This window comes from Saimiri boliviensis, chromosome 17 (genome assembly GCF_048565385.1).
Source record: "Saimiri boliviensis isolate mSaiBol1 chromosome 17, mSaiBol1.pri, whole genome shotgun sequence".
Lineage (NCBI taxonomy): Eukaryota > Metazoa > Chordata > Mammalia > Primates > Cebidae > Saimiri > Saimiri boliviensis.
In genome coordinates this window covers 33495809-33511315 of record NC_133465.1, presented here as the reverse complement: position 1 = coordinate 33511315, position 15507 = coordinate 33495809, and the positions used below count along the sequence as shown (strand labels likewise).

At 42.9% G+C, this 15507-nt stretch overlaps 1 long non-coding RNA gene across 1 annotated transcript in view; it reads left to right on the top strand.

Moving 5' to 3' along the window:
• The window catches only part of LOC141581711 (uncharacterized), a 64332-nt gene extending 50653 nt beyond the window's left edge, over nucleotides 1-13679 (top strand). The window contains exon 3 of the long non-coding RNA XR_012514467.1: nucleotides 12672-13679. This is a non-coding gene — a long non-coding RNA (uncharacterized LOC141581711). The remainder of the gene's footprint in view (nucleotides 1-12671) is intronic.
• Nucleotides 13680-15507: the final 1828 nt, after the last annotated feature.

Below are 15507 nucleotides of genomic sequence, written 5' to 3'. Positions count from 1 at the left end.
ATGAAGGTAAACTCAAGTGAAGCCTTTAAGTGCTCTGTATGTGTGTCTGGGACCCTGAGTAGCAGGTACATGATAGTAAATGCATATTTAGGTTACCTTCAGTGTTCACCTTCTTGTAAATAGATGTAGGTACTTTTGTAATGATTTCCTTCACTGAATTTGTAGGCATGGAACTGCTGAGTCATAGAGCATGTGCAATTTAAATTTTGCTCCTAGCAACAGGTTGCATTTGGGAAAGTTGGTACAATTTACAATCCTGCTGGCACTGGTGTTTTTATTTTCTCTAATCTGGTGGTTTCAAAGGACTTCACACTGTTGTGTGATGTTGCATTCCTTTGATCTCAAGGGAGGTTTGGCATCTCTTCATCTGTGTTACTCATGTGAAAGCCAGGCCCCTGTGGCTCTGCATGGAGTAGCTTAATCAGAGAAGCACAGACAAGTAGCCTGAAGTAATTAAAAAGGAATCAGGCTTTACTTGTGTCTCGCAAAGGACATTAAAGAGATTCTAATTCCTAACTTAAAATGACTTCTCAAAAGTTATTTCCTTTCCTCCCCAGTTTTCTCACTCCTGCAGACAGAAGCGGCTCCTGAGAGCTGGGGGTCAGGGGAACAATTCATAAATTAGTAAGTCATGTCCTTGTCACACGTTTTACGTTTTCCATGAGTTGCCAGTTCATGCCTTTGGCCCTTTTTCCTTTTGTGACACATGTATTTGTCTTTGATTTGCCTAAATCTGCTGAGAACAGATCGAGTGGGGGCCTCCCCTGTAGCAGGTGGGTAGCAAAGTCCCATGTCTTTGGCTTGCATCCTCCATTGTGGGATGCCAGGAATTCCTGGTGCCCTGAAAGAATCCCTGAAACCTGCAACTTCCCCCTTCTGATTATTTCCTGCCTCCATGCCCCCTTCCCTTATTTTAGCTTGGATCTTTGGGGTGTCTGTGTATAGATAGTGGTGGAATTACCATGGAGATCTAGGCTACATTAAACTATGTAAGTGGGTGATGGCCAGCATCTTTTTTTTTTTTTAATGAAACATACTAGATCAGAATGAAAAATATAAGAATGTCTCAGGTGGTAAGGTTAAGTGCTTTTTAAAAAATAAAACAGGATACAGATGCATATGCTGGGTCATGCTTACTCTGGTTCTAGAACAGTCCCTGAAATTCAGTGAATTAGGACTTCTGATACTGGGCTATGGGTTTGGAACTTTGACTTTTTAAATCATGCCTGTTGAGATGACCTACAGTTAGCCCACCTTTTTCTAGTCTTATTGACCATGACAGGAGCCTGTTGCACTAAGGCTGTCTCCCTACTTGCCCAGATCACACCACACCCAATGACTTCCTGGTACAACCACCACCATGCTCTGCCTGCACCCTGTGCACACCTCCCACCAGCCTGCCAACTGGGATGCTGCCCCCTGATTCACATTGCTCTTTCACCCTAGGCCCCCGTTGCCTTGAGTTGAGAGATTCCACGGGGCTCTGTTGGAAAACCTTCCTGCCCACATTTCAGATAGGGCCACCTTTTTCTTGTATGAATCACCAGCCATTTTTTTTTCTTACTGACCACTTTCCTCCATCCATTCAGGGAGGAGTCTTCATTCCTCCCAGATACTCTCCTGTTTTTCAGTCTACTGCAGGCATTGCTCTCTGTCTCAGGGATCTTAGTTTTCTGTTTCTTTGGTCCTTTCAATGCAGTTTTAGGAAGATGAAGGTAACGATATGGTTTGGCTCTGTGTCCCTACCCAAATCTCAATCTTGAATTGTACTTGCATAATTCCCACATGTTGTGGGAGGGACTCTGTGGGTGATAGTTGAATCACAGGAGCGGTTCGCCCATACCATTCTCATGGTAGTGAATAAGTCTCGTGAGATCTGATGGTTTTATCAGTGGTTTCCACTTTTAATTAAACCGCTTTCTTTTGTAAATTGCCCAGTCTCGGGTATGTCTTTATCAGCAGGGTGAAAACAGACTAATACAGGCCAATCCTTGAGTTTTAAGTTCACAGTCTTGAAAGTGCAAACTATATATATATATATTCTATCGTTCATTAGCAAATCTTTTTTAAAATTTATTTATTTTATTTTAGGTGCATACTGTATCTGGCATTTCTCTCCATGTTACCCCTCCCCACCATCCCATCCCGCCCCTTTAAAACGAGTTAAAAGTTACATAACCAACAATTAAGCATTTAAAAGTGAATGATTCAGTGGCACTTTGTGCATTCACAATGTTGTACATGTAGTGCATTCATCAATGTTTCTAGCTAACAAGCAGAAACTTAACATTATCCATATTTTAGTTGTGTCCACTTTGGAGTCATTGGTAAAAATGCTAGATAGAACCAAGGGCAGAGAGCTGGAGAACCACTCTGCAAACATCTTTCTCAGTGGCCCCCAGTTCCATCTTAACATCCAGCTCCAAATCAGCCCAAGAGAAGCTCATCCTTCCCATTAATAGCTAGATGGGGATGGCATGCGGTTACCACCTCTATTTAGGTCCAAAACATTTTCATCATTCCAAAAGGAAATCCTGTGCCCGATAAGGAGTCGCTGTTGCTCTCCACCCCTCCTTCCAATTAGCCCCTGACAATCACGAGTCTTCATTCTGTCTTGGTAGATTTACCCATTATGAATATTTCATATCAATGGAGTCATATAATGTGTGACCTTTTGGGTCTGGCTTCTTTCACTTAGCATAGTGTTTTTCAGGTTTATCCACATTGCTATCACTCATTTCTTTTTTAATGGCTTAATAATACTTTATTCCTTTTTATGAGTTAATACAATGCTTCATTACTTTTTATATTTTAATAATATTTCATTATATGTATATACCATAATTTGTTTCTCTATTTGTTCATTGATGGACATTTGGGCTGTCCTGGTCACCCAGCTCTGAAAACTCTCCATTGCCCATGATTAATAGGCCCCTTCCCATGGTGGCCCCAAGCAGTGGATGTAAGATTCCATATAAGTTCAGCTCAAGCCCAGAAAGGACTAAGATCCTGGCTTCCCATGATCTGGACAATGCACACTCCATTGGAGTCCAAATTGGATATTGGACCTTTTGGGTATTGTGACTAGCGTTGCTCTGAACATGTGGTTACATGCATTTGTTTTAGTAACAGTTTTCAGTTTCTTTAGGTATATATCTATGAGTGGGATCACTGAATCATACAGTTTTTTCAAATTTTATTTTTTTGGTACAGGGTCTTTCTCTGTCATCCAGGCTGGAGTGCTGTGGTGTAATCATGGCTCCCTGCAGCCTTGACTTCCCAGGTTTAAATGATCCTCCCACCTCAGCTTCCTGAGTAGCTAGAACTACAGGCATGTGCCACCACATCCAGCTAACTTTATTTTTTGTAGAGATGAGGTCTCTTTGTGTTGCTCAGAATAATATGAAATTCTTGAACTCAAGCAATACTTTGGCCTCAGCTTCCTAAAGTGCTTGAATTGCAAGCATGAGCTACTGTGCCCAGCCTCATAGAGTAATTTTATGTTTAACTTTTTGAGGAACCACCAGGCTGTTTTCTACAGTGGCTGAGCCATTTTACATTCCAACCAGCAATGTATGATAGTTCTAATTTTTTTCACATCCTTGCCAATTCTTCTTACATTTAAAAAAAATTATTACAGCCATCCTAGTGGATGTGAAGTGGCATCTCCTTGTGGTTTGATTTGCATTTCCCTAATGATTAATGAGGTTGATCATCTTTTCCCATGCTTGTTGGCCATTTGTATGTCTTCTTTGGAGGAATGTCTATTGAAGTCCTTTGCCCATTTAAAACAATTAAATTATCTTTCTGTTAAATTTTAAGAGTTCTTTGTGTATTCTGGATATTAGATATGACTTTGACTTCTGCCTTTATCTATGACCCCATTTAGCTGTTTATGGAAAGGATGAGCTTCACGTGGGATGATTTGGAGCTGGATATTAAGACTTCACTGGGGGCAAGTGAGAAAAATGTCTGCAGAGCTGTTGTCCAGCTCTCTGTGCTTGGTTCTGTTCTATTTCGCATTTTTACCAATGACTAAAGGGTAGACACAACTAAAATTTGGATAATGTTAAGTTTCTGCTTATCAGCTGGATACATTGATGAGTGCCCATGAAGACATTTTTAGACAGGATTAGTTCTTTGCTGAACAGAGCATCAGTGACTTAAGGATCTCACAGTCTCGAGATCTCAAATGTAAAATGGCCACCAGAGGAAGGGAGGTACTCTGCAGGATGTCATCTTCACATAGGAGAGGGGGGTACCCACCATTGCAGGTGGAAGAGGGCTTAAGCCCATTTTTAGGAATTAAAGCTAGGAAGATGTTCCATGAAGGTATCTAGCGATCGTCTCAGAGAGGGCTTTACCTGTGGACAAAGGGCAAGACTTTATGGACTTCATAGAATTCTGAGACTAATGTGATTTCCTCATATTCATTACTCTATCACTCCACATCCAGTTTCTCTCAGTAATCATCAGCAAAACTCTTAAAATGCAAAGGACCTGTGCTTGTCTTTGAGGATATCAAGGAAAGGAACAGCTATAGAGACCAAATCTCCAGCCATCACAGGCTGCGGGGGAATCTGAAAGGATGCAGTGGGTGATGGGGCCACTGCAGAGGAGTATGTTTTAGTTCCTTATCACGAGATGGTCAGATGTCGTCATGAGAGGAACAGCCAATAAATACTTAGGTGTTTGAGTCAGTTTCCAAGATTACTTAGATGGGTTGAAATAACTGGTTGAAATTAAGAAAGAGAAATAAAGAAGTTGAAGGGAGGAGCAGAATAAATGTAAACTCCCACAGTTGGGTCTTAAAACTCAGTTGCATGCTTACAGGATGAAGAACAGGCTTGAAAAATGTATATGAAGAGGACTTGGGGTTTTGGTTGTTGGCATGGCAGCATGGGTGGTTTGGTTGTTGGCTGTTCCTCTCATTACGTCTGACCATCTAGTGATGTAATGAGAGAAACGTAATCACCCACTGCTCAGGCCAGGTGCAGGCCAGGCTGCAGTGCCTGGAAGTCAGTGATACCAGGAGCAGTCCTTGGTTGATGAGAAAAAGAAATGGGTGAATAAATAACCCAGTTTTGGCCAGACGTGGTGGCTCATGCCTGTAATCCCAGCATGAGGTTTATGGGAGGCCGAGGTGGGCGGATCACGAGGTCAAGAGATCCAGACCCTTCTGGCCAACATGGTGAAATCCCATCTCTACTAAGAATACAAAAAAATAGCTGAGTGTGGTGACACATGCCTGTAGTCCTAGCTACTCGGGAGGCTTAGGCAGGAGAATCACTTGAACTTGGGAGGCAGAGGTTGCAGTAAGTTGAGATCATGCCACTACACTCCAGCCTGGGTGATCGAGCAAGACTCCATCTCAAAAAAAAAAAAAAAAAAAAAAAGAAGAATTAAAAAAAGAACTCAGTTTCTTAACCCTGATAGTGGTGGTGGGTGGGGTTGCACCATACCAGCTGCCCAGGTGGTTACCTGTTCATGAAGTCACCTAGGGGAAGTATGGGCTTCTTTCCCCTCCCTGACTCACTTTCCCACTCTCTAGAACACTTTCTAAGATCATCTCCCAAACAGACCTCCTGTTCTCAAATCCTTATCTTCAAGTAAGCTTCTGGGAGGAACCCAGGCTAAGATACAACAGAAGGTTCTCAGGGGAAATAAATCCTTCTCTGACAAGACATGATGTGAGCTAGCAGTTTCCTAGAGGCAGTGCCACTCCTTCCAGTACAGAAATTCTTAGCGTGAGAGTCCCATCTTCATTTCGAGAATTCTAAAATAGGCTCCTGCCTTTCCTAGCCATATGTAAAGTCTTGTTCTCAATGCTACATGAAGAAAAATCTACTTATCACAAGGAGTCACGTGCTTATTGGCATTTGCCTATGAAATGCATATAGAATTTCAACGGTTGTAGAGCTGGTGGTGGGAAAAATGTGATATTGTGGACTTGCAGAGCTGATTTTATTTCTTCACTTCAAACACCCAGTTGATGAAGTGCAGGTGCCCTTGTTTCTTCCAGCTCAAATTTTCTTAGTCTGTCCATTTATTGGGGAAACGGGAGGTATATTTGGAGTTGTTAGCTTGGTCTAGCCCACTTTTCCCCTTCAGCCCTGGGGACAGGTGGGCCAAGGCCTGCTTATGCAGTTGGCATTCTGGTGGAGCCTGGGGCATGTTGTTCTTTGTCATGCCTGCTTTAGGGGCTTGCCAGAGCTGGGATGCCAGGCCAGTATTGAGCTCTTTCTCTAGTGCCCCAGTGTTGGCAATATCCTGGACCATTGGCTGCCCTCTCTCTTTGGCTCTTTGCATTTCTCTGATAGTCACATCTTTACACCCCATAAGTTCTCCACTGTCACCTACTACATGAGTCAGGGTGCTCCAGAGGGACAGAACCAACAGAAGAATTCATTCACATGATTACCAAGGGAGACCCCACAATAGTCTGTCTACAAGCTGGGGAAAGAAAATACAGTAGTGTGCCTCAGTCCAAGTCCAAAAGCCTTAAAACCAGAGAAGTCTACAGTGCGACCTTCAGTCTGAGGCTGAAGGCCCCAGAGCTCCTAGGAGGCTGCTGATGCAAGTTCCAGAATCTAAACACCGAAGAACCTGAAGTCTGATGCCCAAGGGCAAGAGGAGAGGAAGCAAGTGTCCAGCATGATTGGGAAGAGAGGCAGCAGAGAGCAAGCGGACTCAGCAAGCAAGCTGCTTATCCCTCGTCTTCTGCCTGCTTTGTTCTAGCTGTGCTGGCAGCTGATTGGATGGTGCCCACTCACATTGAGGGTGGGCCTTCCTCTTCCAGTCCATGGACTCATGTGTCATCTCCTCTGGCAACACCCTTACAGACACACCCAGCGACAATACTTTACCAGCTGTCTAGAGATCCTGCAATCCAGTCAAGTTGACAAGTACCATCAATCATCACAGCTACCCTCTGAGTTCCTGACTTGGGGACGCCGAGATGTTTGGGTTCATCCTGTGTTTCCTCTTCAGCTACCTCTCAGGTGTAGACTTATATCTCACTGATCCATCCCTACCCCCAGGGCCTGGGTGTGCAGGAAACATCTGTGGGTTTGCAACTTCAAAACTCTAGTCAGCAAACAGTGCTCCCCCTTTTTTCAAATTCCACCTCCCCATCTTCATTTCAGAGGGAACTCACCTATTCCTTTGCGCTCCCTGTTCCTGTCCTATAGGCGGGGCAATAGATGACTTAGCTATACTCTGTCAGATTCACTTCTTTTTTCTTAGAGACAGAGTCTTGCTCTGTCACCCAGGCTGGAATGCGATGGTGTGATCTTGGCTCACTGCGACCTCCACCTCCTGGGTTCAAGCGATTCTCCTGCCTCAGCCTCCTGAGTAGCTGGGATTACAGGCATGTACCACCACACCGGGCTAATTTTTATATTTTTAGTAGAGACGAGGTTTCACCATGTTGGCCAGGCTGGTCTTGAACTCCTGACCTAGCGATTGGCCTACCCTGGCCTCCCAGAGTGCTGGGATTACAGGCATGAGCCACCACACCCAGCCTCAGATTCACTTCTTTCCTTCCAACCCTGCTCCCTTCTGTTAGCATGGAGCCTTTTTACACAGTACAGCGCAAGGGAGGTAGGCATGGGGGCAAATCAGTTTCTCCTGAACCCATCAACTTTCATATCTCATATCTCTTCTCTCTAGCTCAGAAGCTGAGAAATTGGTGCTTTGGGTCCTGGCAATTCATATTTTGGAGGAAATGGTGACTGCAGTTCCCACGTCTAAATGGGGGTGGCCTGTGTGTGCGTGAGGGGGCAGAGCAGTTTGTCCTGTCTGATGTCCCAGGCTTTTTCTCCATATAAATCATTCCCCCACCCTAGGTGGCTTGAAACAGCAGGTATGAACAGATGGCAGTGGCTTCTCAGCATCCTGAGTTCCTGGGGCGAGTCCAGCCACAGAGAGAGTGTGGATTCTGAGTGGCCACCAGGTGTACAGTGCCATCCAAACTCTGAACTCTGTCTCAGCAATGGCCTGGGGGCCCAGGCGAGAGGAGGTGTTCACTGGAAACTTGCCCAGCACGGAGCTCAGTTGACCTCCACTTCAGTAATCGAAAGCTCATTCTAAATACATCTCTCAATGACTTCTGCCTCGTGGCTGTTTGGTGCATGCTTGGACAGATGGAGAGGTGGGCTCCCCAGTGGGTCTGGAGCGTGGGCTTCAGAGAGTGCTAATGTTTCTCAGATCTCCTCTGCAAAGTGCCAACTGTGGAAACACTGAAGCTCAGGCCAGGAAATGGAAACACACTGCCAGGTGGCAGGATGGGCTGCTTCTTAATTAAGGAGCCTCCCCAGCTTGTGGGTGACGGGTGTGGTTCGTAAATAGTTTATGCACCTGTTACATCCACGTGTTGCAGGAATGCTCCTGGGCTTTGTCCAAGTGGGGTTCAGGCCTCCTTCGACAGAACAATAGTAGAAATAATATGTGGTCTTTACTGAATGTTTATAGTCTACCAAGCTTTATGCAGTGTGAGGCCCTTTACCTGCATTATCTCATTGAATCCTCCTAGCAATCCTACAGGTAGATGTGTTATTAAGCTCATTTTATATATGGGAAGCTGACAGCAAAAGGTTAAGCCAACAGCTCAAGCTTACAGAGCTGGTGGGAGAGCGAGTTAGAATTCAAACTTGTAATTAGATGAACCTGAATTTGGAGTCTCAGTTCATCATGTGCCTAACAGGGTAATTCTATCTACCTCTCAGGATTACTGTAGGGATGAAACAAAATTATGTGGACAAAAATTTACCAGCCTGAAACGTGGCATTGAGTAACAATTTTGTAAATGTTTGAATGCCTATTGTGAAGGCTAACTTTATGTGTCAACTTCGATAGGCCATGGGCCCATGTCTTATCGAACATTATTGTATGTGTTTCTGGAAAGGTATTAACATTTAAATCAGTAGACATGGAGTAAAGCAGATCGATTACCCTTCATCATGTGGGTGGGCCTTATCCAATCAGGTGAAGACCTTAATGGAAAAAAAGAAAAGATTTTATCCAATCAGGTGAAGACTGTAATAGGAAAAAAGTGACCTTTTTCTGGTAAGAATAGAAAGCACTGTGCTGGAATAAGAGAGAATTCTTCCAGGATAATAGTGCCTTTGGATCAGAACCACAGCTCTTCCCTGGGTCTCCAGCCGCCCTGCCTACCCTGAATATTTGCAAATTATCAATCTTGTGAGCCAATTCCTCAAAATAACTTTTTTCTATCTCTCTATGTATATATATATATACATATATATATATATGTATATACACACACACACACACACATTCTATTGATTCTATTTCTCTGGAGAACTGTTTCTCGGTCTCTCTCTCTCTCTCTACACACACACACACACACACACACACACACATCCTATTGATTTTGTTTCTCTGGAGAATTCTGACTGATACACCTATGAATACACCTATGAATAAGAGAATGTTTTAATAATATATGGTTTACCCTTATGGTATAATATGCAATTGTTAAACAAACAACTCATGCTTATGTATTTTTAGAGGGGAAGAAAACCAGAACGTGTGTGTGTGTGTGTGTGTGTGTGTGTGTGTGTGTCTATGTTTCTTTGTGAGCATAGAGAAAGATGAGAAAGGATACATGCCTGAGGGATGGCAGTGGTAGTTGTGGAGATGTTATTGGGGTAGGGAGGGATATTTTTTCTTTCCACACTTGATTGTTTGACTTTAACCTATGTTATTTGTGTCACTAAAAGGATAGTAAGGTAGATAAGCATAATATGAAAATTTGGTTGATTTAAAATTTTCCTTCTCTTCTGTGACTGGAGGCGGTTGGGACAGCATAGCACAAGTCTGTCTGTATCTATTTGTTTCGTGCTGATCTGTATTGTGAGGGCACCCTATCTGGAGGGAGTTGACTAGTGGTGCTTGAGGCTGCTTTAATTAACACCGCCTTGCCTACACAGTAGTACCTTGGCCTATTTAACTGTCTGAGTCCAGGTGTGGTTTTAAAGGAATCTCCTTCCACAATTTCTGGCCTTAGTTTTCAGGGGTTTGGACAAGTTTGGTGGCCCATTGGGTGCGGTTAGAGAAGCAAGGGTTGCTCTTTCATTGCTGAAGGGTATTAATGCTCAAACCCGCCACCCTCAGCTCCAGGATATGTCAACAAATAGCACCAAGTGGCGACTAGGTGCTGGGTGCTGTCCTGGGTGGTGAAAACTCAAATGGAGCCGGATTTGCACTTACCTTCAACCTTGACTGAAGATTTACTAGGCAGAGTCATTCTGGAAGCCCGGACAAGTGGGAACGTCTGATCAGAGTGGCCTGGCTTTTGGAATGCGGCCAACTGAACATTATCAGGGAAATGTCAGGCAGCTTGAAACTCTTGCCTTCAATCCTTTTAGCAGGGTCAGCTGCTCATAATTGGAATTGACTGTTGGTTTGACTGACTGAGTTGACTCAATGTATAGTTTGTTCCTTATGCCAAGACCAATCTCCCACCTCCACATCCATAGAAGAGCAGGATCTTTCTTACCTAAGATCATGGAGGATGTCAAAAGGAAGTGAGAGCCCCCCAACACCTTCTCAAGCCAGGCTCCTTGAAGCAATTCAATTCAACAAACGTTCACCTGAAAACAATTTGCAATGGCCAATTGCAAGCAAAGTCCTGCTCTGGGACCAAAGTGTGATGAGAGTCAGATATTTCTGGCAAATAGAGGATTCTAAATTGCATAATGAAGAAGAGCCTCACCATGAAGTGCACATCGAGACCACCTAGGGAGGAAGGAAAAATTCAGGTACTTGGGCTCTCTTTAAAATCCCAGGGGAAAAGCACTGTGATAGTACTATGGGGTGGGTGGGTGTTCTATGAGCCATTTCCTATGTCTGAAATGTTGGATGCAAAACAATGAGGGATGAGAGAAGAGGCTGAAGACACTAGCCATGTCACAGTGGGGCTGGCAATCTGCAGATCCAGCTGCAGTGGCTCCCAAAGTGTCTCCTTTCATATTCCACATCTTGTCTGTATCTTGGCAAAGAGCTGATGAGAGGGTGACAATAACCAGCTCATGTAATTATCACCCATTTCCTAGTTAAGATGGGATGTGTCTGGATAAAAGCAGGAGTCCTGGGTGGCAGCTAGAGGCCACAGGTGGTTGAGATGCAGATTAAGTTCTGAGCCATTACTGGCTTTAGGGATGATGCATGCTGGAACCAGTCCTTGTCCATCCTTGAGTGTGGAGAGGAGGCTGTCAGTCAAATTTGCAGCTAAGGTCTCCAGCATGCAGGGAAAGAGCCATGCCTGGGCATCAGGAGACCAGGGCAGTTAGCCTTAGCTCTGACAGTAACTTGCCATGAATTTGGTGAAATGACTCCTCCCCACTTCCCCATCTCTGAGCTCTTTTTAACCTTGAGGGGATGAGTCCAGATGAGCTTTTTTGTTCCCTCCCTGTTTTTACAGTTTGTGATCCTTGAAACTTTCGATATCAAAATACAGCCAAACAGAAACAAACCAAATCATTGTGTCTAAAGAACATTAGCTATTCCATAAGTTTTTAAATTACAAAAGTAATATCTGCTCATTATAAATATTCAACTAACACAGAATAAAAAGCAAACTTCCTTCTCTACCCATACTATTTCCCAAAAGCAACAACTGCTAACAGTTTGGGGATATCCTTTCCTCAGCTTTTACTATAATGTGTCTATTTTTGAAATTGTGAGCTTTACCAATGAACTCCAAAATTCAAATACGAGAAGACTAGATTGACTCTGAATTAAGACTTAGAAGCTATGAACTGGAACTCTTCTCTCCCATTCTACACAGATGCGGTTCAGTGAGGCAGAGCTGGGAGCCTGCGGGCATTGTTAGGAGCAGTATCTGTGGTAGGAAGTCTTTACCTTGAGTCATGACAAGGGCCTTGGGCTGGGTGGAAAGATCTGGAAGTGCCCACCATATTCCCTTTCACAAAGGTGTTGATTGGGCCTTACACTTCATTAGGCTGCAGATTGCATCTGCTTGTTAATTTCTTAAGCTTCAAATCTTTTCACCCTGCCTCAGGCTCTCTGCACAGTTTGCCAAAGAAATGCTGTAAGTTCACCTCATTTTATCTGCTTATGGCTGATGACTGGTTCACTCAGGTTTTTGGTATTGATCTCTCTGTCTGTCTCTCTTTGTCTCTCTCTGCATGTGTGTGTGTCGACTTGTGTGGAATTGTCTGAGGTAGGTAGGTTTGTGGGAAAGTACCGCTGCTGTCTGCCACAGCGGGCTTTCATCCAAGATGGTGCCCAATGACCATTTCAGTGGAGTCTGAGTGACCTTCATGGTGGCTGCACCACTCAGTGTGGAGAAAAAGTAGAGAGCCTGTCCTGCAAAGTTTCTGTGCCTGCTTGGGGGTGCAAGCTTTAAGCTTGGTCAGCTGGGATTAGTTCTTCTCCAGATCCCTCATGAGATCTGGCCTGACTGGAGGCTGAGAGGGTTGAGGGCTGCCCTGAACAGATCGGGGCTGAGCACACGGTGACCTGCCCACACATAGCCGCCAGTGTCTACTCATCCATGTGTCTCAAAACCATCTGTGGTGTTGATGTGCTGAGGCCCCAGCCTGCCTTACTCCTTCCTCCAGATGTGGCCAGACTTATGTGTCTCTATTTCTCATTACTGTTTTTTTCTTTTTTAAAAAAACCAGAGAGAGAGATCCAAGATGGCTGATCACTAACAGCTCGGGATTGTAGCTCCCAGTGAAAGCGCAGAGAACGAGAGGATGCCACACTTTCAGATGAATTCTTGTTGCTCATGTACCAGGAGATTCCCAGTGGAGGATCCCCACGGGTCGCCAGCGTGACTCTTGTGACTGGCGAGGCGGTTTTGCCAGCGCCTCGGAGCGGAGGTTCTTGGTGCAGAGTCAGAAAAGCACCATCAATCTTAACGCCGCTGTTTTAGTCGGCGCAGTGGATTGCTCAGATTTCAACGCTGAGAATCAATAAGTTGGACGTCCACTCAGAAACCCAATTACAAAGACGGTAATTATGAAGACCACAGATGGATAAATCTACAATGAAGGGAAGAAAACAGCCAAAAAAGGCTGAGAATACCCAAGATTAGAACGCCTGTCCCTCAGCAGGGGATCATAGTTCCTCATCAACAACAGAACAAGGCCTGATGGAGAACGGGTGTGTTCCAATTACAGAAGCAGGCTTCAAAATGTGGATAATAAGAAACTTCTGTGAATTAAAAGAACTTGTTCTAACCCAATCCAAAGAAACTAAGAACTTTGAAAAAAGGTTTGACAAAATGTTAACAAGAATACACAATTTAGAGAGGAAAATAAGTGAATTGATGGAGCTGAAAAACACAATATGAGAACTACGTGAAGTATGCACAAGTTTTAACAGCCAAATTGATCAAGCAGAAGAAAGGATATCAGAGGTCGAAGACCAACTCAATGAAATAAAACCAGAAGACAAGATTAGAGAGAAAAGGATAAAAAGGAATGAGCAAAGTCTCCAAGAAATATGGGACTATGTGAAAAGACCTAATCTACACTTGATAGGTGTACCTGAATGTGACGAAGAGAATAAATCCAAGCTGGAAAATACACTTCAGGATATTATTCAGGAAAATTTTCCCAACCTAGTAAGGCAGGATAATATTCAACTCCAGGTAATACAGAGAACACCACAAAGATATTCCTCAAGAAGAGCAACTCCAAGGCACATAATTGTCAGATTCACCAGGGTTGAAATGAAGGAGAAAATACTAAGGGCAGCCAGAGAGAAAGGTCAGGTTACCCACAAAGGGAAGCCTATCAGACTTACAGCAGATCTCTCAGCAGAAACCCTACAAGCCAGAAGAGACTGGGGACCAATATTCAACATCCTTAAAGAAAAGAACTTTCAACCAAGAATTTCACATCCAGCCAAACTAAGCTTTGTAAGTGAAGGAAAAATAAAGTTTTTTTGTGAACAAGCAAGCACTCAGAGATTTCATCACCACCAGGCCTGCTTTACAAGAGCTTCTGAAAGAACCACTATACATAGAAAGGAACAAACAATATCAGCCTTTCTAAAAAATCCCAAAAAGTAAAGAGCATCAATATAATGAAGAATTTACATCAACTAATGGGCAAAACAGCCAGCTAATATTAAATGACAGTATTAAACTCACATATATCATTATTAATTACAAATTTAAATTGACTAAATCCCCCAATCCAAAGACAGACAGGCAATTTGGATAAAAAACTAAAACCCATCGGTATGCTGCATCCAGACCCATCTCACATTCAAGGATACACAAAGACTCAAAACAAAGGGATGGAGAAAGATTTACCAACCAAATGGAGAGCAAAAATAAATAAATAAAAAGGAGAAGTTACAATTTTTGCCTCTGATAAAATAGTCATTAAAGCAACAAAGATCAAAAGAAGAAAAGAAGGACATTATATAATGATAAAAGGATCAATGCAACAACAAGAAGAGCTAAAGAGCCTAAACATATACGTACCCAATACAGGAATACCCAGACATACAAGACTTATAAAGAGACTTAGACTCCCACACAGTAATAGTGGGAAACTTCAACATTAACATTAGACAGATCAATGAGACAGAAAATTAACAACGATATCCAGGACTTGAACTCAGATCTGGAACAAGTAAACTTAATTAACATTTATAGAACTCTCCACTTTAAATACACAAAATATACGCTCTTATCAGTACCACATCATATCAACTTAGAAGTTTAAACGAAATATTGGTTGGCTCCTTGTTTGTTATTCTCTTCCCTCATTTTCTTTCATGTCTCCATTATTAAACACAGTTATAGGCATACCCATATTTAGACTGCATTCTAGCTCGGGCAATAAAGCAATACCCCCATTCTCTCTCCCTCTTCCTCTTTCTCTTTCTTCCTTTTCTTTATTATTTTTCTTATTATTCTTTTTTCTTTCTCTCTTTAAAGAAAATTTAAAAAAAGCAGAAACATATGCTACATATTTTCCTCTGTATTGTTTTCCCCATTCAATATTGTATATATCTCTTTTCAAGTCAATACATATAGATCTGCTTTATTCTTTGTAATAGCTATGTAGTATTCCACAGAATATAAGATTTTCTTTTTTTATTATAAACAATTCTACAAGAAACACCCTTGCCCATACATCTTTTGTACTGGTACTTTTATTTCAGTTGGATAGATTCCCAGAAGCAGCATTGCTCCTGGGTCATAAGGACTTAACAACTTTAATAAATCCTACCAGATTACGCTCTAAAGTGGTTGAGATAATTTACAGTTCCACCAACAGTGTTTGTGAGTGTCCCTTTCTCCCTCCCTTTGCTAGCACTACATGTTATCAGTCTTTTTAAATTTGGAGGTTGGGAAGTGAAATAGTTTTTTTTTTGTTTGTTTTTTCATTTGCATTTCTCTGAAAACGAATGGGGTTTCACTACAGTCTTAAGTTTTACTCTATGAATTCTCTTTGCAGATGTGCTGGGCTGGGGTCACATGTGAGTATACAAAGG